Source organism: Notothenia rossii (genome assembly GCF_949606895.1).
Source record: "Notothenia rossii genome assembly, chromosome: 5".
Lineage (NCBI taxonomy): Eukaryota > Metazoa > Chordata > Actinopteri > Perciformes > Nototheniidae > Notothenia > Notothenia rossii.
In genome coordinates this window covers 47,676,641-47,701,060 of record NC_136903.1, presented here as the reverse complement: position 1 = coordinate 47,701,060, position 24,420 = coordinate 47,676,641, and the positions used below count along the sequence as shown (strand labels likewise).

The 24,420-nt window shown below is 40.2% G+C and overlaps 1 long non-coding RNA gene across 2 annotated transcripts; it reads left to right on the top strand.

Moving 5' to 3' along the window:
• Positions 1-759: 759 nt before the first annotated feature.
• On the top strand, positions 760-24,131 carry LOC307039459. 2 transcript variants are annotated; one of them, XR_013808244.1, is made up of 6 exons: positions 760-857; positions 17,516-18,518; positions 20,684-20,782; positions 21,032-21,289; positions 22,906-22,946; positions 23,531-24,131. It is a non-coding gene; the product is annotated as an uncharacterized lncRNA (long non-coding RNA). The 2 variants fall into 2 exon arrangements; XR_013808243.1 differs by lacking the exon at positions 20,684-20,782.
• The last annotated feature ends 289 nt before the right edge of the window (positions 24,132-24,420 follow it).

Below are 24,420 nucleotides of genomic sequence, written 5' to 3'. Positions count from 1 at the left end.
CCCTATAAATACTTATCTGTGGGAGTATTTGCGAATGATCTGAGTGATCACTGTGTTGTAGCCACAATTAGGGACACTAAGGTTGAAATGGTTAAACCTTGTATTATTATTAAGAGAGACATAAAACATTTTGTGGAGCAGGGTTTTGTTCATGATCTGTTTGGGTTTGATTGGGGAAAAATCGATCTGTGTGCTGATGTAGAAACTGCATAGTCTTATTTTTATCTTGGTTTTATGGAGATCATTGATAGACATGCACCCCTGCTGAACTGTCTAGTCTCCTTCATGAGAGAAACAAGGCCTGGGCAAAGGCTAGGCAATCAGGCTCAGAGGTAGAATGGCTGCGTTTTACAGTGGCGTTTTCTCCTGGAGGCCAAGGGAAGCCAGGCTTCCCCTGTTTTTTCGGATTGTAGTTATAATTTTAATAAATAAATAAAAACACTTCGTTTAGTTTCGGAAATTCTTTGTTGTGTGTTGCTGCCGGCCCGTCTCTCCCCCATTCTCATTGAGTATTTTACAAAGAGTGAAACAGCGCCCCTCTAGATGTTATGGTGAAATAGTATATTGCACTCTCTGTTGCGAGAGGAGGCCAGCCGAAATTTGCTTCCCTTGGTGAAAAAAAATGGAGGGATTGACCAATCAGATGAGGCTCACGTCATGCCCCTGCCAACCTGTGATTGGTCAGGGCCATGCCAAGGGAAGCCAGAGGCGGCTGGCTTCCCTTGCCTCACAATCCAATCAAATCGCATCAGTGGTGCAGTGACCGCCAAAAAGCGGAAGTAAGCTGCGCTCGGTTTCCCTCGACAAAACAGCAATGGGATTTCTCCATAGGATTTTGGAAAATAGCTCAAAATAAGGTCAGTGGAAAACGAATCTGCTAGATAAATGCACGTTTTGTTCAGTCGGATAATATCCACATGTCTACCCTACTTTTATCATTTTCAAATCATAAATCTAATCGATAGAAGATAGATAGCGTCACTGCACCACTCTCACCGCCGTTAGAAAGTAGCAAGCAACTGAAGCAAGTGCAATTATGGAGGGTGGAGATTTGGAGTATTTAATCAAAAATAATTGTACTAAACTTCCGCTGCAGCAGCAACAACAAATAAAATCTGATGACAGGCCAATGCCCAAACTGGAGCTGTGTACAGCGAGGAACAAAGGAGCGAACCGGACGTAAAACGTTAAAGGTCTCCTGATTTAGTTTGTGAATGAATGCTTATTAGAGTTTCGGCTGGAGAGTGCGTGCGGACCTGTCGGTCAGATAACAGGCGTGTGTAAGTCCTGCATTTGTATGATACAAATGTGTGTAAAATGATACCGGGCGCTGTGTACAGCGAGGAACAAAGGAGCGAACCGGACGTAAAACGTTAAAGGTCTCCTGATTTAGTTTGTGAATGAATGCTTATTAGAGTTTCGGCTGGAGAGTGCGTGCGGACCTGTCGGTCAGATAACAGGCGTGTGTAAGTCCTGCATTTGTATGATACAAATGTGTGTAAAATGATACCGGGCGCTGTAATCACTCATCTGGTTACGTTATTACATTGACCACCACACCCCCCCCCCACCCCAAAAGAAAGGACGTATTATTGGCTTCCCCTAATTTTTTCCCCACGCCACGCTACTGGCGTTTTAGGCAGCTAAGGAATAGCTTCACTTCAAATCTCAAAAGTGCAAAGTCAAAGTACTATTTGTCAGTTACCACAGAAAACCTAAATAATCCTAGGAAATTTTGGAAAGCCGTAAAATCGATATCCACCGGTGAGATCCGTAATGAGCTACCTCCTTGCCTTACCACAGCATCGGGCACTATATCGGACAGGGCCACCATGTTAAATTGCTTTAATAAGCATTTTGTGTCCTGTGGTTCTCTGTTTGATTCTGTTTCTAACTCTGCTTCTGTGAACACCCCAATCCGTGACTCTGAACAATGTGGTCCGGAAAACCCTTTCAGTTTTACTCCTTTTACTGTCAATGTTGTTCATGAAGCATTATCTAAGTTAGATCCTAAGAAACCGGCCGTCCCGGACAACGTAGAACCTTTCTTTTTAAAGATAGCTGCAGATGTTATTGCTCTTCCTCTTACTACTCTTTTTAACCTCTCCCTCAGCACAAATGCAATTCCAAAAGTATGGAAGTCAGCTTATGTCTTGCCTTAACTAAAAGGAGGGGAGGCAACTATTTTAAATAACTATAGGCCAATCTCAAAATTGTCAGTTCTGGCGAAGGTGCTCGAACGCCTAGTGAGTGAACAAGTAAAGGAGTTTTTATGTAAAAATGATATCCTGTCTAAACATCAGTCAGGCTTCAGAAAGCAACACAGCACCATCACTGCGACAATGAAAGTGGTGAATGACATTACGAGTATTTTAGATAATAAGCAGAGTTGTGCAGCTCTATTTATTGACCTTTCCAAAGCGTTTGACACCGTCGATCATCGCATCTTAAAGCAGAGGCTGGTCAGTATTGGCATATCCAGCCATGCAGTTGGGTGGTTTGTGAGCTACTTCTCTGAAAGGTCCCAATGTGTTCACTTTGATGGGCTGTCTTCTCAGTGGTTGAACATTGCTAATGGTGTTCCTCAAGGTTCTGTTTTAGGTCCACTTTTATTCTCCATATCAACAGTTTAGGTGAAAATGTGAATGAAGCTACTTTACATTTTTATGTGGACGATACCGTTATGTACTGTGCAGGTCCCTCCATTAAGGAGGCTGGTGTGAAATTACAGGCTGTTTTTAACATTATTCAGACTCAGCTCGCTGAGCTTAAGCTTCTTTTAAATGTTGATAAAACCAAGGTAATGCTATTTTCAAAAGCTAAAAAGACACCAGAGCCTGTTTTAGATATTGTTACTATGCAAGGACAAGTACTTGAAGTGGTTACCTGTTATAAATACCTTGGTATCTGGCTTGATGATTGTCTTTACACTTCATGTCAATAACCTGCTTAAAAAGCTGAGGGTTAGGCTAGGTTTCTTTTTCAGAAACAAGTCCTGTTTCTCGCTTGAGGCCAGGAAAAGGCTAGTCTCTGTGACCTTTTTACCTGAGCTTAAGCTTCTTTTAAATGTTGATAAAACCAGAGGCTATGGTGATTTGATTTATATGAATACCTGCCTATTGCCTGAACAAGTTAGATGCCGCCTATCACAGCGCACTGAGATTTGTCACAAATTGTAAAGCACTTACTCATCACTGTACCCTGTATGCCAAGGCAGGTTTGCCATCACTTACTGTGAAGAGGCTCAGTCACTGGTACACGTTTATTTATAAAGCTTTGTTGGGTAAACTCCCGTAACATATCTGCTCTCTGATAACACAGAGAGTTGCAAGCAGCTATTGTCTGAGATCGCATGATGTAGTATTGTTAGATGTGCCAAGAGCAAGGACTGTCTTAGGGAAGACAGCTTTTATGTGTGCAGCTCCACTTGCTTGGAACAATCTTCAGCAATAATTTAAACTGAGCAGTCTCATTCCTCTGCATGTTTTTAAAGCTAGGCTAAATTAAATGCTTGTTGATGCTATGGGCACTTGTAAATGTATATAACTATGTAAATGTATCCTGTAAATATAATGTATGATGTCCTTTATTGTTTTATGTTTCATGTGGAACCTATATGCGGCAGGTCTCCCTTGAAAAAGAGATCTAAGATCTCAATGGAACCAATCTCGTTAAATAAACGTTTGAAATTAAATTAAATGACAGCGCACAAAACCTATTACCGCCGCAGATGGACCAAAAAAGGGACGTTTGAAAAAAATGTGCGGGTCCACTCAGTGAAACAATAACAACGAAACATGGAGGAACAAAAGTCTGCGTTTAAATCGTGTATGTGTGTGTGTGTGTCTGTGTGTGTGTGTGTGTGTGTGTGTAGAGGTGTGTGTGGTTAAAACAAATCAGCCACACTGCTCTTTAGCCTTTCTAATGATTCTGAAGGTAAACACAGCGAAGGCGGTGCGTGAAAGGCACTGCGCGCTCCTCTTCTCAGAGCCTGAGTTAACTCTCCAGCTGCCTCCTGGTGCTGCAAAGATTTCATGAAGTGAAGGAGATTTTCCTTCTATAAAACAGCTGTGGGCAGCAGATACTGTGAGTGTCACAGACATGAATACATAGATCAAGGCAGACTGGTGCAAACACTCTCCTGTTTTGCCAATCCGGTGCTTAAAAAAATATAGCTCTACACCCCTGGCCGAAATGTCCTTAAAAGGAAGTCCGAGTTCGACATTTTAATTAATGTCCTGCCAACACTGGCAGGACAGAAGGCGACATGCCCGTTCTAAGCCGTGTCCCTCACTCCTCACATCCCAAGCTGCATCCCAAAAAAGTTTATTATGTTATTACATCGTTTCAGATGTTATGTTTCAGTTGTGCTCTTGATAAGCCATTAAAACAGTAAAAACACGTTCAGTTTCCTTTTGCTTTTTGCGTCTCCTGTACACCAAAACATACCCATCTGTGATGAAATAAGAAAGGAATCCAAAAGTAAATCTAAAGGTAATCTGATTACGTTACTTTTTTAAGAAACGTAACTGTAACTGTATTCAGATTACATTCAGAGCCATGTATTCAGTAATCAGTAACTGATTACATTTACAAAGTAGCCCTCCCAACCCTGTTGATATGTGTGTGGGCTGTCTTTCATTTTGACACACAGAACAATGGGGCCTATCCACCCTTATCCACAATGTAAAACAATTCACACAGCCTCTTCCCTCTTCAGTGAGGAGCAGCAGGTTCAGCTTTCAGAACAAAGTAACAAAAAACAAAAATGGCATTCATTTTAAAAAATATGTCGTGTAGTAATAGATTTATTTATTTTTCTTCTCAGGAGAGTACAAGAATGTGTATTTTATGTTAGTATTTCAAAAAATCTCCTAGGGGAGAATCCCCCCAGACCCCCCTGCAGGGGTTGGGTTTTCAGCATGTCAACTCTTTCACCTGTGGGGAAATTGCAGGATTGGCTCCAGGTCGCCCTTTTTATTTACTACAAGACAAATGTGCCTTTTTATTTCATACAGTTCAATTTGGATTGAGACAGGGAAATAATCTAAACCTTACGCGTGGCGTTTCACTGTCAAGGGGGGCGATATAGCGTGTATGTAATTACATTGCAAATACTGATTTGAGCCCCATCACTGTATGGGTTAGCCCTACCATAGATTACCCAACAAAAACACTTTAGCGCCGCCACTGGTTGTATATATTGTATGTTGCACCACGGCCCTGTTATCAGCGTAATATATAACTACATAACGATTTATGTGTACATTAGCATAATTAATAGCTAGCCGCTAGCTGCCGCGGCCACCTCGTTAATATCAAATCCATCATAACAATCCAGTACTGTCATGAACGTGCGGTGCTGTTACGTGTACACATTGACGTGCTTAATGTGAACGAGTCTTTTGGGGGGCGTGGTTAAAGTTGCGCATGCTCTATGAGCGCACATACGGGTACTTCTCAGGCATGATGGGTAATCTGTGACGTTTCGCTCTTTCAAAAGTTCGGCCATTTTATCTTCATGCGCCAATGAGCAACTCTCATATATGAGAGTTGCTCATTACAATTATTATTACAATTATTACTCTTATGAATGAGGCCCCGCCTCCCACACTGTATCCAGTTCTTATAGAGTGGCGAAGTCACGCCCATCTACTTCCGGTCCATGGGACCTTATTTCGGAAAAATAATGTATTGAAGTCAAGAGAGAGAAAACATATATTTCGATCCCGTTTGAATTGTGCCATGAATTACATGAATTACACATGAATTATGATGTTTGTCAATCTTAAAAAATAATTTCCATGTCAAAAAAGTCACAGTTTGTCGTAAAACTGTTGAAATATAAGACTGAAAAATACGTAACTAGAAAGACTGCAAATCCCAGATGATGATGAAGTGATGTCACAATTGTTTTCCTCCACTAAGAGATAGCTAAGATCAGCGCCATATAGATAAAAATCTATCTATATGGCGCTGGCTATAAGATAACTTTAACAAGATGCCTGTGTGCTTGGTACCAGGTTGTTATCATACCAGCATTGGGTATTGCTCGTTCTTTCGCTTCCCGTCTGATGAGAGGACCAGGAGTGGCTGGATCAAGTTAGCTACCTAGCTAGTAGCTAGCACGTGAGTTAGCATTACAGCCTTTTCATTTTGTATTAGCCTTAATATGAAGTAACATTAAGTAACCCAACATTTTAAACAGTAAGAGTAGTAGTCATATTTCGTGAACCCTTTGAAGAGTACTGTCACAGGTGTGATCATTCTATAATACACAATTTAAGCCCGGGGGAGAAATGTTAAGGCTAGCATCGGCGATCGCCAATCTTTTCTACTTCATGCTATCTGCACAAATGGTTGACATTAAACATTAAAAAGACCAGGCAGTTCAGAGAGAATCAAAGGAAGGCAGGCAGGCAGCTTTGCATGACATTCTTCTTGACGTGTTTCATTGTGGTGATATTGAGGGTCAATCGTTCTGTTGGCAAGACAGTAGTGACGACCATCTTGGTGACGTGGTTGTTCTGCGAGACCAGAGATGTAGTTCATTCAGCGTTTCACACAAAGAAATGTGTCACTTCACAGTTTAACGACACATTTTTTTTTTTTGACTTGCAAAATTATCTTTTAAATTGACAAACATCATATGTGTAATTCGTGGCACAATTCAAATGGGATCGAAAGATAATCTTTCTCTCTCCATTGACTTCAATACATAATTTTTTCGAAATAAGGTCCCACGGAGGTCCCCCGGAAGGGGAGGGACTTCGCCACTCTATAGAGAGGCGAAGTCCCGCCCATCTACTTCCGACCCATAGGACCCCGGAAGCGTAAAATTATACATTGAAGTCAATGGAGAGAGAAAAGTCATCTTTCGATCCCGTTTGAATTGTGCCACGAATGACACATATGATGTTTGTCAAATTAAAAGAACATTTTGCAAGTCAAAAAAATAAAAATGTGTCGTAAAACTATGAAGTTACACATTTTTTGGTGTGAAACCGCTCAGTGAACTACAGGTCTCTGGTCTCGCACAATACGCGTCACCATCACAAAGATGGCCGTCACGTTAGCAAATTTCACCCGTTTCTTTCAGAATGAGGCGAAAAAGTATAAAACGAGGTGAAAATCACTACAAGTCTGGGCATGTTGAGAGCTGTACATACACGAAAGGGTAGTTAGTCGGTTCTGTAAGAGCCAGCATACGGGACCGGCTTTACAAGGTTTCAGTGAGTAATATTAGTGCAATGTTTAACGTTAATGTCAGCTAGCTAACATTAGCTAACAAGGTACACTAACGTGTTTTGTTTTAGCAACTAGTTTTCTCCTTAAGAACTTTGTGGTGTCTGTGTATGCCGTGGATAACATTAGTGTTCACAAGAACAAGATACACTCCCGTGTTTTGTTTTAGTTGCTCTTCAGATTGAAGCGGACAGTTTTATATCGACTATAGGTGTGATCTCCTTTTTACATCTCGTTGTGTCATTTGAGTTTATTTGCTGTGTGTAGATTCAAGGATTTTGGTTATCTTGTCAATTTGTTTGGTTATCTAGGCACAGCTGTGTGTGACTCCCTCTGGTACACTGGTATGCGTTTTCCTAATATAGAGAGCATTGATTAATTAATAAACTACACACTGAGTCTAGATCCTGACCAAATCCTTTTTTGTTGATCAAATGTTTTTCAAAAATGTATTGTATATTATATAACAGCTGCACTTCACCGACCGGAGTCTCTGCTACTGTGGACCACGAAGGAGGCGATCATCATCCCCATCCCCAAAGACCCTGCATGGCATGGAAATCTCCTCCTCCTGGAAAAATTCTACACCCAGCATATGCTCCCTGTGTTGGCCAGTAGAGAGGAGGACATTTAAATAAACATACTCTTAACACCCTCGGACTCTGCGTTGTGTTTCGTATGTGTGATGGGGTGTTATGCAGAGGGGAGGAAAACAGAACACAGCAGATTGGGATTGTGGTGGAGATGCTGAGCAGTTATTTAATTGTTGCGTGTAATTATTATTATACTGCGTGCTTCTTAGTTATTCCATCCTTTGCTGTAACATGGATCTGTATGTAACTCTATATTTACTTGTTATCTACCACACTTCCTTTTACATCATACACCATCATTATACATGATGGTGTATATAGGATATATATTAGGGCCGGGACTCGATTAAAAAAATTAATCTAATTAATTACAGGCTTTGTAATTAATTAATCGCAATTAATCGCATTATTAATCATATATAAATATTTGAACTGAGAACAGTGAGAAGCAATTTTTTTCACATGGATTTTAGTATACCATTGAATAATGACTGAATACATAAGCTTAAGCAACAAAACATTGTTTAATTTTTTCAAGGTGGTACTTAACAAAGACCAACAGAAAAGTGCAATTTTTGCCATAAAGTGTAGCCATAGCATATTTAGGAATATAGTACATTTCAGAGATTCAGGTAGCCTATAGGTAGGGAGACCTTCTGTAAACTATAACACTTTGTTTTTTAAGTAAAACACAATACTTTCAAGTACATTCAGAACATTGGAAACCCTGACTATTAGAAAACATCTCTCTGTTGCTTCAGAGGCCATAACAGACTTTGTTGATTTACCAACAGTTGATTTAAAAAATCTAATCAATTTCAGTCCAACTCTCTCAATAACCTTGGCCAAAACAATAAACAGTTCAACATAAAGTGCCAGTTGCACCAACAACGTAATAAATAGTTCAACATAAAGTGTACCATTTAAAATAAAATAAAAAAGTGCCAGTGATTGACCTCAGTCCCTCCTATTCTTCCAATATCCTGATGAAAAATAAAATCTCTCTGTTGCATAGGCCACTGTTTGATCAACGCGAATTGGGTGTGGGTCCTTGTACTCCGAGTCGGGCTAACGTCCACGCTAGCTTCCACGCTAGCTGCTATATGTTTTGCATTGAGGTGATACTTGAGGCTTGATGTGCTGCGGTGATATGCAAATTACTTTTTGCATAATTTGCAAACAACCGTGCTCTTATCGATGCTTCCATCCGTCCGTTTTTTAAAACAAAATGTCCCATCCACGGGGCCAACCAAAGCGGTCTCATCAGCTTCTTCGTTCACGTTTGACTATTGTTCAATGTGGTTTGTTGTTGTTTGAAGTCATGAACGTTAGTTGGTGCTCCAGTATAATCGGTACCCCTGAAACTCATCCAGTGAGAAACGTTCCGCGGTGCAAAAATAAGTGCGATTAAAATGCGTTAATTTTTGTGTAATTAATTAATCTTAATTAACGCGTTAAAGTCCCTCCCCTAATATATATATTTGTATGCATATCTGTAAATTGTATAATTTTATTTTTCGTATTTGGGATTTCTCTTTTGTCCACTCAAATACACTTGGCCCTTTCTCTTTTCCATGTGGAAAATGGCAGCTACATATTCTGCTTTTCTCATCTGGCTCCCTGTCTGCTCGTCTACAATGACAAAATTATATAATTAATTACTAATAATCAATTAAACCTGTTATTACCAATATTTCACAAATTCTTCATGTAAACTTAAGAGCACAGCTGTATGTTGAGTATGTCAGCTTTGCTTGGTTCATCTTACTGGGGGACAGCTACATGGATGTCGGTGGAGTCCACAATGATTTTGCAGTTGAAGGCAGAATGAATTTATTATTGACTCAGAATGAAGCACAACTTCATGTCATACAATACATTGACTTTATTTGTAATTGTGTAAAATAAATATGAGCATTGATTAGCAAGCAGGAGCAGAGAATGGTGATGGATGGAGCTGGGAAGAGAGAAGAATAAAGAAAACAGATCAACTTTATTATCGGATATTAAAAATTCAATTTCAAAACAAGTTGCCGCTCCTACAGTTTTCTAGTATGTAAAGATGATTTCACATGACCAATGCAAAATATCACACTCAATACATGTGTGTCTCTGGGGGGTGCATTGTGCCTTTGATGTATATAAATAATATACCATAACCAAATTACGTACAGTGGAAATCAGGTTGCCAGAGCATGTTCCTCAGGGTCTCAGCAGTTACAATTAAGGTAAAGAAAATAAAAGAGAAAAAGGTCAGTAACAACACTTTAAGTAACAACACTGAATAATTATCTATTTTAATAATTTTCTCTCAGTAATCACTCAACTACTGTCTTTCCAAAAAACAGATTGACTCACTCTCACTATCCTCACAATGAAACACGTCCAGAAGAATGTCATGCAAAGCTGCATGCCTTCCTTCCTTTGACTCTCCCTGAACTGCCTGATCTTTTAATGTTCAATGTTAACCATTTGTGCAGATAGCATTAAGTAGAAAAGATCGCTGATGCTAATGTGGCGTTAGCCTACCTCCCGCCCCCTTAGCACCTGGTGGAGGGGGCGATAGGCTACTCTTCAAATGTTTCACAAAATACTTACCACCATGACTACTCTTACTGTTTAACATTTTGGTTTACTTCATGTTAAGGCTAATACAAATGACAAGGCTAAGTAATGTAATGTAATGCTAACTAACGTGCTCGCTACTAGCTATGTAGCTAACTTGACTATGTTCCATGCAAAACATGTATATTACCTGATATGTTTGGTCCTGGTCCTTTCACCAGACGGGAAGCGATAGAACGAGCAAGTGGTATGATCACTTTTGTGATTACAACCTGGTACAAAGCACACAGGCATCTTGTAAAAGTGAATTTATTGGCGCAATCTCTTATATTTATTAGAGGGAATAAATCAGTTATGAGATCTTCTTCTTCTTCTCTGCTTTAATTGCGAGTCGCAACCACCAGTCTTGGAGCATTATCGCCTATGACATCACTTACGCGACCCAGAATGCGATTTGGGATTTCTATTCTTTCTAGTTGCGTATTTTTCATAGTCTTATATTTCAACAGTTTTACGACAAACTGTGACTTTTTTTACATGGAAATGATTGTTTAAGATTGACAAACATCATATGTGTCATTCGTGGCACAATTCAATCAAACGGGATCAAAAGATAACTTTTCTCTCTCCATTGACTTCAATGTATAATTTTCCGCTTCCGGGGTCCCATGGAGGCTCCCGGAAGGGGAGGGACTTCGCCTCTCTATTATACATCCATGGAGGAAACACGAGAGCAGACTACGCGGAAGTGTTTTCACTACTCCGTATAAAAGCCCCGCCCCCACCTTCACAGCTGTTCGATTTCAACCAGTCTATGATTTCAACTCAGGAAAACGGAGAACTGGAAGAATGAGTGGAAAACCGTCACATAAATCTACAAGTGCTCACAGCTCCATCGGAATTATTATGTGCAATTCATTTCTTAAGGTTATACTAACAATTTAAGTCATGTTTAATGATCTTGAACGTCACTAAAACATAGCTACGAAGAAAGCTATTTCATAAATGGCTAGATCTTGATAAATAACAATTATTTTATAGTTTTTTGTTATATTCAGTAGTTAAATTATTTAAAATTCACAGTCCTGAATGTGGGTTTGTGGTGAATGTGGGGATCTTTGAGAGTAAAGGCTTTCACATTACTATAATTATATTTGTATTTAAATTTTACACCAAAACGGAAAACAATAGCAGGAACAACCATCATAAATTGAATTCCTTGACTAACAAGAGAAAGATTAATTCATTTAAATAAATGTTTAAAAAAATTAAAGAAAAGAAAACTAAGTTTAATATTTCAAAATGAGTGACCCACTGCCCCTCTGTAGGCTCAGCAAAATATTGTGATAGTTTGCTCACAACAAAACTTAAATCTGGCCTTGTGGTCAAGTATATAAGGCTGCCTACCGCCTCTCTGTACATCCTGACATCATCCATTTTCACTGCATTTTCTGTATAGTCAAGTTTTTTGATCAAAGGGTGTTTCTCTGGGTTTACAGTTGTGCATGTTAAACCTCTCCAGTATCTTGTTAACTTATTTTTCCTGTGACATCTTTACACATCCATCCGACTGTTTGAAATCAATACCCAGAAAATGTTTTAGCCTGCTTAAATCTTTCATCTTAAATTTGGTAGAGAGCAGTGGCGGGTGGTGGAAAATATTTTTGGTGGGGCTATGGAAATGGTGACAAAACCACACTAGGGCATTTAAAATCAGGAGACTAAATACGAACTGTGTGTGTGTGTGTGTGTGTGTGTGTGTGTGTGTGTGTGTGTGTGTGTGTGTGTGTGTGTGTGTGTGTGTGTGTGTGTGTGTGTGTGTGTGTGTGTGTGTGTGTGTGTGTGTGTGTGTGTGTGTGTGTGTGTGTGTGTGTGTGTGTGTGTGTGTGTGTGTGTGTGTGTGTGTGTGTGTGTGTGTGTGTGTGTGTGTGTGTGTGTGTGTGTGTGTGTGTGTGTGTGTGTGTGTGTGTATCAAATCTTATTTTAGCCCCTAAAGAAAAGCCCACCATAAACATAATAATTAAAAATAGTATTGATGTATGTTACCACTTTCCTTCTTCATCAGACAGCGGGGTGACTGTGTGAGCCCGGCCCTGCCCCCTCCTCCCCCCTTCCTGCCATCTTATCACTAGACAGAGGGGGGATGTAATTTAAAAACACTTACCTTACACTTGTATTTGTTCTCTCTGAAACACAGTGTCTGTAAAGGTGGGGGAGACTGTCTCACCCCTTCCTGCCATCTCTCTCTGTTTCTGCTGATGTGTAAAATATACAAAATAACGTTTTATATACTTACTCTCTTGTTAAAAGGTGATGAAGTTTGCAGCGTAAGCCAGCCATCAGTGTTCTAGTTTTAAGGTTTTGCATACCTCAAAGTGTGTCTAAAAGTATCTTGGCAAGAGAAAAAAAAGCCAAAATGTGCATAGGCCATTAAAAAAAAAAACGAATTGCTGCTAAGAAATAAGTTCAGAAAGCTCTGACTCGAGTGGAACACTGTTAGAGTCAAAAGTAACTCTCAATGTATTCAGACAGAGTATGCAGATTGGAGCTGATCAGAACAAAGAAAGCACCTTTTGCCTTCCTAGTCAAAAGTGTTGATTAAGTTAGTCTGCACACCCTCCCTTACTGTCACCCTTACCTCTTCCTATGGCTGTCAGGCCTTTTGGTGTGTGTGTGTGTGTGTGTGTGTGTGTGTGTGTGTGTGTGTGTGTGTGTGTGTGTGTGTGTGTGTGTGTGTGTGTGTGTGTGTGTGTGTGTGTGTGTGTGTGTGTGTGTGTGTGTGTGTGTGTGTCATACTTGCCAACCCTCCCGATTTTCACGGGAGACTGCCGCATTTCTCCCGATTTCTGACAAAATCAGATTTACTCACGTCTGTTTCCACTCGGACTTTAATACAGCTTGTTGTTTGGTTTCCATGTTAGCGCGTCTCTTTAGCAGCGCGCGCAACTCAAAGTCAGGGTGAGGAAGATGAAAACTGAACAAGAATCGACAACTCGACCCTCTGATCACTCCTTTCCTGTAAAATACAGGTCCAGCCCACACATATGCTCCATGGTGCCACAGGCATTGCCCTTACAACTACAATAAGCATGTAAATGTTAATCTACAGCTCCGGCGATCCACTAGCACCGGAGCCGTCCTCGACAACTACTGTAGCATCACCTTGGATACGAGTCCAAACAACTCACAGACACACAGGCCAGGGCGCTGAAAGGGCGCCCTTTGAGCATCAGATCTGACAACGATGATTGGCTGAAATTATGTTTCGGCATGGTATACAGATAACAACAGTCAGCTTGTTGGCTGCTGCTGCTCTGGCTGAGGGCTCCTTTCTACCACCCGGACGAGAGAGGGTAATGATACACACTGCGGCCAGCCAGGAAACATGTGATTTATCAGTAACTTTAGACATCGTAAAACAATTTTAAACGAGATTTTATTTTAGATTATACATTTTACTGATACCAACTATATAATATTTACCTTGTTCTTTAAAAATAAAAATAAAAATATATATTTTTGGAAATATATTTTTTTATTTGTTTTTTATTTTGAATGACAATCAAACATGTGGGAAGAGGGGGGGCGGCACCCCTAGCGCCCCTATGGGCCGGCCGCCACTGGTAGAGAGCATCTCTTTCACTTCCTTCAGTATTTTTTCATTGCTAGCTGCAATGATCAGATCATCGACCCAGATTATTATTATCACCTTTCCACCTTCGGTCTCTTTGGCATAGACACAGTGGTCTGCTGGGTTCTGTGCAAAATCGTCTTCAGTTAAACAATCGTGCAAAATCCTGTTCCAATTTCTACCGGATTGTTAGACCATAAAGAGATTTTTCTAGCTTACACACTAGACCTTCCCTTCTTTCTTCATAACCCTCTAGTTGTTCGATACAGATTTCATAATCTATAGGAGCGTGTAAGTACGATGTTTTTACATCCATCTGATGCAGTGGCAAGTCCTCCTGTGCTGCTTTCTGTAACAACACTCTTACACTCGTCAAGCTGGCCGTGGGGGAAAAAGTCTCTCCATAGTCAATCCCCATCCTCTGGCTATAGCCTTTGGCCACAAACCTTGCTTTGTACTTATCCATTCACTCAATATCACTTTTGATAGAGTAAACCCATTTGCCCCCACTGTCTTTTTGCCTTTTGGCAGATTTGTCAGGGTAAATGTGTTGTTGTCATTTAATGATTGGATTTCGTCATCCATGGCTTTGACCCACTCTCTTGAGTCAGTTGACATCATAGCCTCCTTAAATGTCTGTGGAATGCCACATACTGCTCTGTAGCAGTAGTCTACGGTAGTATGAGTCCCATCACTATCACTGTCTTCAGTTACAAAGTCCTTTAATTGACTTGGTTTCCTTCTGTCTCTAGTCGGGTATCTCCCACCCTCAGATTCATCATCTGTCCCACTTGCTTGGCTACTGTTGTCAGACATAGTTACTGGACTGTCACTTTGTGCACTAGTCTCTTTAGCATTCTCTGTACTCTCATGTATCTCCTGTGTGACCCTGCTAGCCCTAGGTTGCCTCACAGTGTCTTTGTCATCATTTGGGTCTGAACCAAATGTCTGTTTCTGTTTCTCCACAGTTACCTTGTTTACAAACTTGACTAGCCTGTGCTTTTGTACTTTGTACATATCATGTGTTGAATGACATTTTTGAGGGCATTGTTCCCTTGGAATTAGCTCTGTGCTTTATTCTCTTTATTTCCAAGAAATATTTGACTCTCAGTGAACTTAACAGTGCTATCAAACAGTTTCCATTTAAAGAGCCTGTGACACGAGTTTCCCCCATCATCCAAACCCATCAATTTGAGTAAATATTGTCCCCTTGAAAACCGTTACTGAGCTGATTTTGGATATTTGTACTTTGATAACCATTAATCTGCCCTTCAATGTAGACCATTTTCTGGATCTTCTCGAGGATTCTTCAAGTCCCGCCAAATTATGTGTGACGTCATTGCGGGCACAGCGCTCCAGCTGCACCGTTGAGGATCCCAGCATCTGCATGTAAACCTGATGTAAACGCATGATGGCGCACACAGCAGCAAGCTCACACAGCGATGACAGTTTAATTTCGAACGTGTCTGAGAGCTCATATGAGGCTGAAGGATCGGTTTATGTTGTATCTGTTAGAAGTTTAAGAATTAGGTGCGTCAATATGGGCGATCATACGGTCATGTAGCCAGTGGTGGACTGGGACTAAAAATCATCCCGAGACTCTCAAACGGCCCACTTCGGTATCGCTAGTAAATTGTCAACGGGGGGAGTGGGGGATGTGCTAGTGACTTATCCGACCGGCCCACTTCAGTACCGGCCCATCGGGATTCGTCCCGATGGCCAGTCCGCCACTGCACCCAGCCCAGCCCACGTAAACTGTCAACGGGGGGAGCCTCGCTGCGGGGAAACGGTGGACCTAGTGTCCCGATCGGAGTGGGAATAATAATAATAATAATAATAATAATCCGTGCATTTTAATTTCCCCAACATTGTGGTAAAAAAAAACACACGTTTAATCCATGTTGGTGTACTACAACTACAAAAAGCATCGGTTTGTTTTCTCATCAGAAAATGCAGACCGGCTCAAACAAACAATTTTTAAATCATCATCCTCACCATCATTTAATGTATCATATGTTCGCCGAATTGACATGAAAGCACTAATAAATGTAGTTTCATCCACTTGAGTTTACAACTACAAAAATAATCGATTTGTTTTTATATCACATCCGACGGGAGGAAATTCAGCAGCTCTCACTACCGATTTTTAATCCTAATTTAATCATCATCTTCACCACAATCATTTATGTTTATCTTTGCTGAATTGACATGAAAGCACTGACAAATATGAATATACTGTAGTCAACTTAATTAAAACGTTATTAACGTGCCTAAACTCAGTAATTCACCATTTCTACGCATGACAACACACTTTGTCCATGTTTGGCTCTCTCGCCGCACAGTGAAGCGTTCCCACATTGACGTCACTTCCGGCTTCCCCCAAAACTTCAAAATGAGTTGAAGGAATTTCCCCGCGATGTTTGAAATTATTGATATTTATCGGAACGGTATCGCACCTTCTTTTTTAAACTGACTGTTCAAGATGACTGGTAGCCCAATATTTAATTGCACAACAGCTGTTGGGAGGCTGTCACAGGCTCTTTAAATGGGTTGACAAAACTGATTGTCCACAGTTACTTCCTGCAACGTTCTCAAAACACAAATCAATAGGGGGGAATGCACATGAAAACTTGACTCTTATAAGACTACTGCCTTTCATTATTGGCCACAGAATACCACAGAATGATCCAGCATGGCTTCTGCTCATGTCTCTAAAAGATATAGTTGAACTTGTTGTTGCCCCAATCCATGATGATGAAAGCATTGCTTACCTTGACTCAACAATTTGTGAACACCGACACAGGTTCTTTTAAGTATTTCCCGAGCGAAGATTAATCCCGAAGCACCACTTCTTGGAACACTATCCTGCTTTAATAAAAGCTTTTGAACCAGTGTTAGCTTTCTGGACAATGAGATTTGAGGCCAAGCAGAGCTACTTCAAACGAATTGTGAGGCATACTGGCAACTTCAAGAACATAACTCTATCCTTGGCTACAAAGCATCAGCTCATGATTTCCCACCACCTGCATTCCACAACAGGAGAGGCTGCCTTGAGTGTTGTAAGAGTTACATTGATGCCCTTAGATGTTCTGCATGCAAATGTTCAGGAGTCTATCAGGCGTCTATCTCCTTTTCAATGTCATGTTCAACTGGCCAACACAGTCACCTTCCAGGGAACAAGGTACTCAAAAGGCATGATTGTGGTTCATGGTTGTACTGCTGGTCTTCCTGATTTTGCAGAGATTGTGCAGATTGCTTTACTTGGAGAAAGTGTATCTTTCATTGTAAAAACACAGATGTTCTGGTATGATGAACACTATCAGGATTTAATCTAGAGAACACAGATCACGTAGCTCTTATCAAACAACAAAACCTTGTTGATATTTGTCCTTTATCTGCCTATACTGTGGCTGGAAAGCGCATGATGACATTGAAGCATTACATCTGCCTCAAATGCTAAATTTCCATTCTTGTGTTCCAGACATGGAAGAAACAAACGTGCGATTATGCATCCACATGAAGTTAGGAAAATGACCCTCTATGATGGCATACCTTCAACCGTTTAGGAGTTGATTTGTGCAGTTAAGGTTGCCTATTCCATAACAACGGATCTAAGTCTTCAGTACAAAGATAATGACTTTGATGACTTCTTCCCACTAACCTCAACGGAGGGTTTAAAGGATAAAGACACACTTAAAGTTGTGCACTTAAGTATACCAGACTGCATTATGCTGACTCTTGTCCCTCAAGAGGGTACCCCTGATACCTCTAATCTGTCATCTGTCTGTGATAGCCATGATGTGAGTTCAGAAGACACTGGTATTCTGAGTCCTTCACCCTCAGAAAGGCGACTTCCATGGCCGACTGTATTTTCAATACCGACTTTCTCACACAACACTGAGTTGGCCCTGAGACAAGGCAATGAAATGTATTCCAGAGAAGGTACACCATTGACGTCCCCAAAGTTGAAACATGACATTTTGGAGCACTTGGCAGAGGCAATCTTCACCTACACTGCTTATCCCAATGACGAACAGAGGTCTGCTGTAGCCCAAGCCTTGATCGCAAAACATCCATGCTTAAAGGAGCCTGGTTCCTATAGCGGTTGTTACGGATGGCAGCAAAGTCTAAAGTACAAAGTAGGAAACTACCGAACAAAACGGAAAGCCTTGGGAAGTCCTGAACTCCTGGTAAATTCCCTAACCCACAAGAACCAGTGTGACAGACAACCTGCAAAGAATGTCAAAAAACCAAGGAGAGCAGAAGTAAATTATCTCCCCCCACACCCAGTTGGAGAGACAGAAGACTCTCTTGAAGCTGCAAGACTTGCCCTCATTGAAGCAAGCAAGAGAAAAGATAGTGCGAAGAGCATTAACGATATGATGTCCAAAACCTACAGCTGGAGGAGACGGGAACTGGTGGCCAAGTCCCCGCAGGTGGAAGACTTCAAAGAAAGATGGCCTGCACTCTTCCAACCTTTCCAGGTGAGACTCAAGAAGTCCTTACAGTATTTGTTACAACACATAATGATAATCATGTTAACATTGTCAAGTTTCCCTCAATTGTTAAAGGTCACATGTCATGGCCATTTCCATTGATCATAATTCCATTGTTGAGGTATACTAAAATAGAAAAATACTGTGCAATTTTCCAAACTCACATTGGTTTCGCATACAGCATCTCTGTAAAGTATGTGTATTCAGCAGTATTCACTTTCTCCACTAAACGGCTCGCTGCAGCTCCCCCCCCCCCACATTGGTTTCGCATACAGCATCTCTGTAAAGTATGCGTATTCAGCAGTATTCACTTTCTCCACTAAACGGCTCGCTGCAGCTCCCCCCCCTCCCCCCTCCCCCCTCCGTGATTTCCTTGTTTAGCGATACACAGCCAAACTCAACTTGAACAAACACAAAGTCACAGCCGAAATAAAAACAATTAGTGTGGCTTGATATTGAGTAAGAAAAAGGTTTATTGGTTGATAAACGCTGTGAGAATGGGTCTGCAGAGAGAATTTCACGCGATCCCAACTGTCTGTTATCAGCCTGCAGCAGGGAGCAGAAATCAACAGGGCTGCCTGCACTGAGTGTGTGTGTGTGTGGATTGGTCAATTTGGACCAATCAGCGGGGGCTTAACGTAACGGCTCCGTGGACGTAACGTAACGGCTCCACGGATTGACCCATTTACTTCCGGGTACGTGCTTTCATAAGCACGTACCCGGAAGAATCAAATGGATGATGACGTCATGATGACGTCATGATGACGTTTCACCAACGAGGCGTTTTGGGGAGGTATTTTCTGTTTTAGAGTTTTACTCGCTACAGGGTGTACTTTGAGGGTTTTGATTCTGCACACCGTTTACATGCAGAAAAACCTTCATAACACACAAGGGGACGGGGTAATAACCGGAAAAGCATGACCTGTGACCTTTAAACAATTACCTCCCTAGGAATTGTTTTTGAATACATTTGAGTGTTTTTTGCATTTAATTTGCCTAAATGTTCGCCTTTTAGATTTTGACAACATATTGTAACCGACAAGTTGACTCCATTAATTTCTACTAAACTTGCTTGTGTATTTTATAACATATTCATTATGTCTCTAATAATCTCCCAATTTAAAATGTGTTGCAGATAAATGAGGAGGGGCGCTAGGAGTTGATAAACTTCTTTATTAAAATGAGTCATGCTCTTCTGAATGTAAATCAGAATAATACATTTCTTACAGAACTTTTAACCACATAACAAAGTCCCCGACCAGACCTAAAAATGGAGTGTGACTGCTATTTGGAGAGGTCCCAGTTCACCTCCTGGCACCTGCCGTGGTGCCCTTGAGCAAGGCACCGGACATCCCCCCCCACTCCCATTGCTCCCTGGGCGCTGTACAATAGCTGCCCACTGCTCCTGGTACTAGGATGGGTTAAAAGCAGAGAACACATTTCACTGTGCGTGCTGTGTGCTCTGCATGTGTGACCATTAAAGAGGGTTTCATCCCTCCCATTCTATTCTACATTTACATGCTATCATGCTTTACAGGATACCAGAATAATATTAATACATTATATTGAAATAATACACCAGTTGTATGTATATACAAATATTTCTCTATTAGATGTTTATTTGTAAGTGTTGCAGCCACAGATTAGGCGGTCACCAGTTTTCTTTCTTCCCTCGTCACAACTTTTTTGTTTTACGAGTAAAACTTTGAACATGCACGTATATTCTCTTGCCTACACTGCTCTGCTGCAGGTACACTTAATTCAACTTACTAGCCTAACTCCGTACTTATTTACAACCACAGAAAAAGAATTCTTCTTCTTATGCTTCTTCTTCTCTCTTGACGCAACCTTATGGCGAAGGCTAACAACAGCATTTCCAAATAAAATACTGATTAGCAAGAACACAATATCATAACATGTACATGTGTGACATTAGAAATAATAAAGAACAACATTAGATGCAAATAAAAAATGTATTGTGGGGTTGCTTCTTACATGTTGTACACAGTGGAAATAAACATTCTGGTCAACTTAACATCAGGGATCTTCTTAATTAACATATATCTGAATTAAGCTGTCACATAAACACAAGATAATTGAACATAAATCGTTAAAGATTGGTTGAAATAATCAACTGTTCTTATTTATTCTAGGACCCATATGCTACTGTCTGTAAAAAGAGAGAGGTGACCTTGAGATGCCTCATTGAATATATGGGAGAATGTCGAGAGCAGCTAATCTCTGAGCATGAGGTGAGGTTAAAAATAGGTAGTTTGACATTTTATGAACTATATCAATATCATGAGTGGTAAATTCTTGCAAAATAGTATTTTCTGTAATCTCTTAAACCGCTTGTAATGCACGTGAATTGCACCTCTGTTACCAGCTAATGTAAACTGGTTGTACTCGTTGTAACTTCAAGACTGATTTTGTTGTTGTTGAGGAAAACACATGGTGTTTCCTGATTTGTAATCAATTTAGTGTTTTGTTTGTATATACAGGGAGAAGCAGAGGTTGAAGTGCAACAGAGGCTCGTGATGCACAGCATGAAACATTGCCCACGAGCCAGATGCAGTTGGGATCATCATCGAGGGCATGCCAGTGTTGGCTGATGTGGGCAATGCCAGAGCCTGCTGCCTCCTTCTTGGACTGACCTATGCTCTAAATCTGCAATATCCTGCAAAACTTGCCAAAACCTTTGAAGTCTTTCAGAGACTCTTCATGGGACTGGACACCCTTCAGCCAAAGCCATCTTCAAGGTATATCAGCCTAAAAAACAAACTGGCCTAGAGCTGTTGGCTCAGCTGATGGCTGGCAAAAGCTGTTGGTCATTTGTGATCAACGCTGTATTCACAATGTTTCTGAGCTGTGAGTGCAATCTTGTAAATATACATGTATGTGTGGTTTTATGGACTGATTAAGAGCGATCCTGCATTCTGTAAAGTTACTTTCAGAAAGTCACCCCTACTTCTCTTCAATCTGACATCAGATTCTTGGCATACTCAAACATTTTATCAAAGTAACAGTTTTTAGAGTATGCACTTTTACATGTTCCAACATCAACCAGAGAGGAAAGACTTCAGGAGTTCAGCTAAGACATGCACATTTTTTTTGTTTTAAACCAGGATGTTATTAATCGTGTCCTTTTTTTTATGAGCCTTTTTAAAAATAGAAAAACTGTTTAAAAGCTCAGATAATACTTTTACAACTTGTAAGCAGCACTTTAAAATTAAGTCACCTTACCCAGGCTACCCATCACCTTACGTTTGCCTAAGTGTGAATATAAATACAAATGTTCTTAAGATTACCTTTGTCATGTTGTGTTTTTATTGAAGGAATCAGAAAAATTAAAAATGCCTTTGTTCTGTTTTAAAACCAAAATGGGTTAGGGAAAAAAACATTAGTTAAAAGCCAGGATTTTGTCAACTGTGTCTGTTTTTGTAGGAGCCTTAACAAACAGAAAATACTGTTTAAGTATAAGTTCTAACTTTTTGTAAGTCATTAGCAGCACTTACCTTAAGAGTAACTTTAAGTTGTTAACACAAATGTTAAGACTTTCTCCTGTGTCAGTGTTACATGTATGTTAATGTTATGTGTTGTGCTTCTCAACATGTTACTGTTTTATGAAAACCGTTTGAAAGCACTTTCTGCTGCTTATGTTAATAAAATGTATTAACATTTCCATAACGGTCTCTTTTTTAATTTGTTTAATCTGCAATGTTTCAATGCTATCAAATATTCAAAGGGTTGGATTGAAATCAGGAAATTTGTCATATAGGTTCTAGCAACTCAATTGTGTTTTATAATTTACTTTATTTATTCTTGTCTTATGTGGTTCTTAGCAGATTGTTATTTGCATTGGTTTATGTTGGCTTTTAATTGTAGGCTCATCTCATCTTTTGACATGCAGACAAAATCACATTAGTGAGTTTACTCAACTCCTATAATTGCTTGGAACCACTTGACACATATTTTTTAAGTTTTAGCAAAGTAACACATTCTTGAGTAGAGGAAAACTTAAAAAAGTACATTTCACCAACTTAAAAAATGCAAAAGTTGACTAAACTCTTAAAATTGCTTGGAATCTTTTGACACATATTATTTAAGTTTTACCAAAGTAACACATTCTTGAGTAGAGGAAAACTAAAAAAAAGTACATTTCACCAACTCAAAAAATGCAAAAGTTGACTAAACTCTTAAAATTGCTTGGCACATTATTTAAGTTTTACCAAAGCAACAGTTTTTGCAGTGTAGGTCATGTGAAATCATCTTTACACACTTGAAAACTGTAGGAGCGGCAACTTGTTTTGAAAATTGAATTTGTAATATCCGATAATAAAGTTGATCTGTTTTCTTTATTCTTCTCTCTTCCCAGCTCCATCCATCACCATTCTCTGTTCCTGCAGGTCCTGCTTGGTAATCAATGCTCATATTTTTGTACACAATTACAAATAAAGTAAATGTAATGTATAACATGAAGTTGTGCTTCATTCTGAGTCAATAATACATTCATTCTGCCTTCATTCATTCTGCCTTCAACTGCACAATGATTGTGGACTGCACCGACATCCATGTAATTGCCCCCCAGTAAGATGAACCAAGCAAAGTTGACATACTCAACATAAAACTGTGCTCTTAAGTTTACATGAAGAATCTGTGAAATATTGGTAATTATTTGGAAAAAATGACTGATGATGCAGAAAACTTGTCTTATTTAGGAACAGTGGTCAGGTGAAGCCATTTATCACTACATATACTGTATGTGTCACACATAAAAGGCCAAACACACTGTTTGGCCTTTTAAGAGCTCTGCCTTACTTCCTCGCTCTTGGTCCTCTTCTACCTGGAAATAAAGACAACCAAAACACACACAAGCTGAATGTTAAAAGTGCTTCACAAGATAAATAGAAGAGTGCAGACTGTTTAAACCATGGGTAGGGGGACTATTTGGCAGGTTTAAATGATTATTAGTAATTAATTATATCATTTTCTCATTGTAGACGAGCAGACAGGGAGCCAGATGAGAAATGCAAAATATGCAGCTGCCATTTTCCACATGGAAAAGACAAAGAGCCAAGTTTATTTGAGTGGACAAAAGAGAAAGGGAGCTTAGCTGTACATCAGTCCACCGACCACAGCTACACCAAAGGGCCTGAGTCTGCAGGCACTGACCCCAAACTCTCTGGCATGCAGTCGGCTCTCACACCGATGCCGAACCTGGACCCTCCAGCGTGCAGTCCTCAGACAACGAACCTGGACCCTCCAGTGTGCAGTCCAGTTGTTTTCCGAAGACCTGGCAGGGGATAATTGTAAGAGAATGGTAAAATATTCAGCAGCAGGCTTACCTAATGATGTCATCCGAATGGATGTTCGCTGTTGGTAAAGTTGAGACACCGGCTGGACTACTTTTGAAGTGCCAGGCTTCCTCCACTGGCACTCAACATCTGTGGAGCTGATCTGCCACATGGCAAATATTGCCAATGCTGCATGGTGACTGCATTTGTACATCCCCCGTGCACAATCACAGACAGCGCTCTGCATCGCGCCACGTCTCCCATGCATAAAGTAAGCACCATTTGTTAGCATGCTATAATAGATTGAATGAGCAATAATACAAGGATTGTCAGGATCTGGGGTGGGAGGGTTTATTTTTCCATAGTTTTATCCTCTTGTCTGAATGTTGTTGTTTGTTTTTCTGTATCTTTTGTAATTTGTGTTGTATTGGTTGTGATTGTACATTGTATTTTTTAAATGTATATGAATAAAAAGATTTGATCAACAAAAAAAAAGGTTGGTCAGGATATAGACTCAGTGTGTAGTTTATTAATTAAATCAACGCTCTCTACATTAGGAAAACGCATACCAGTGTACCAGAGGGAGTCACACACAG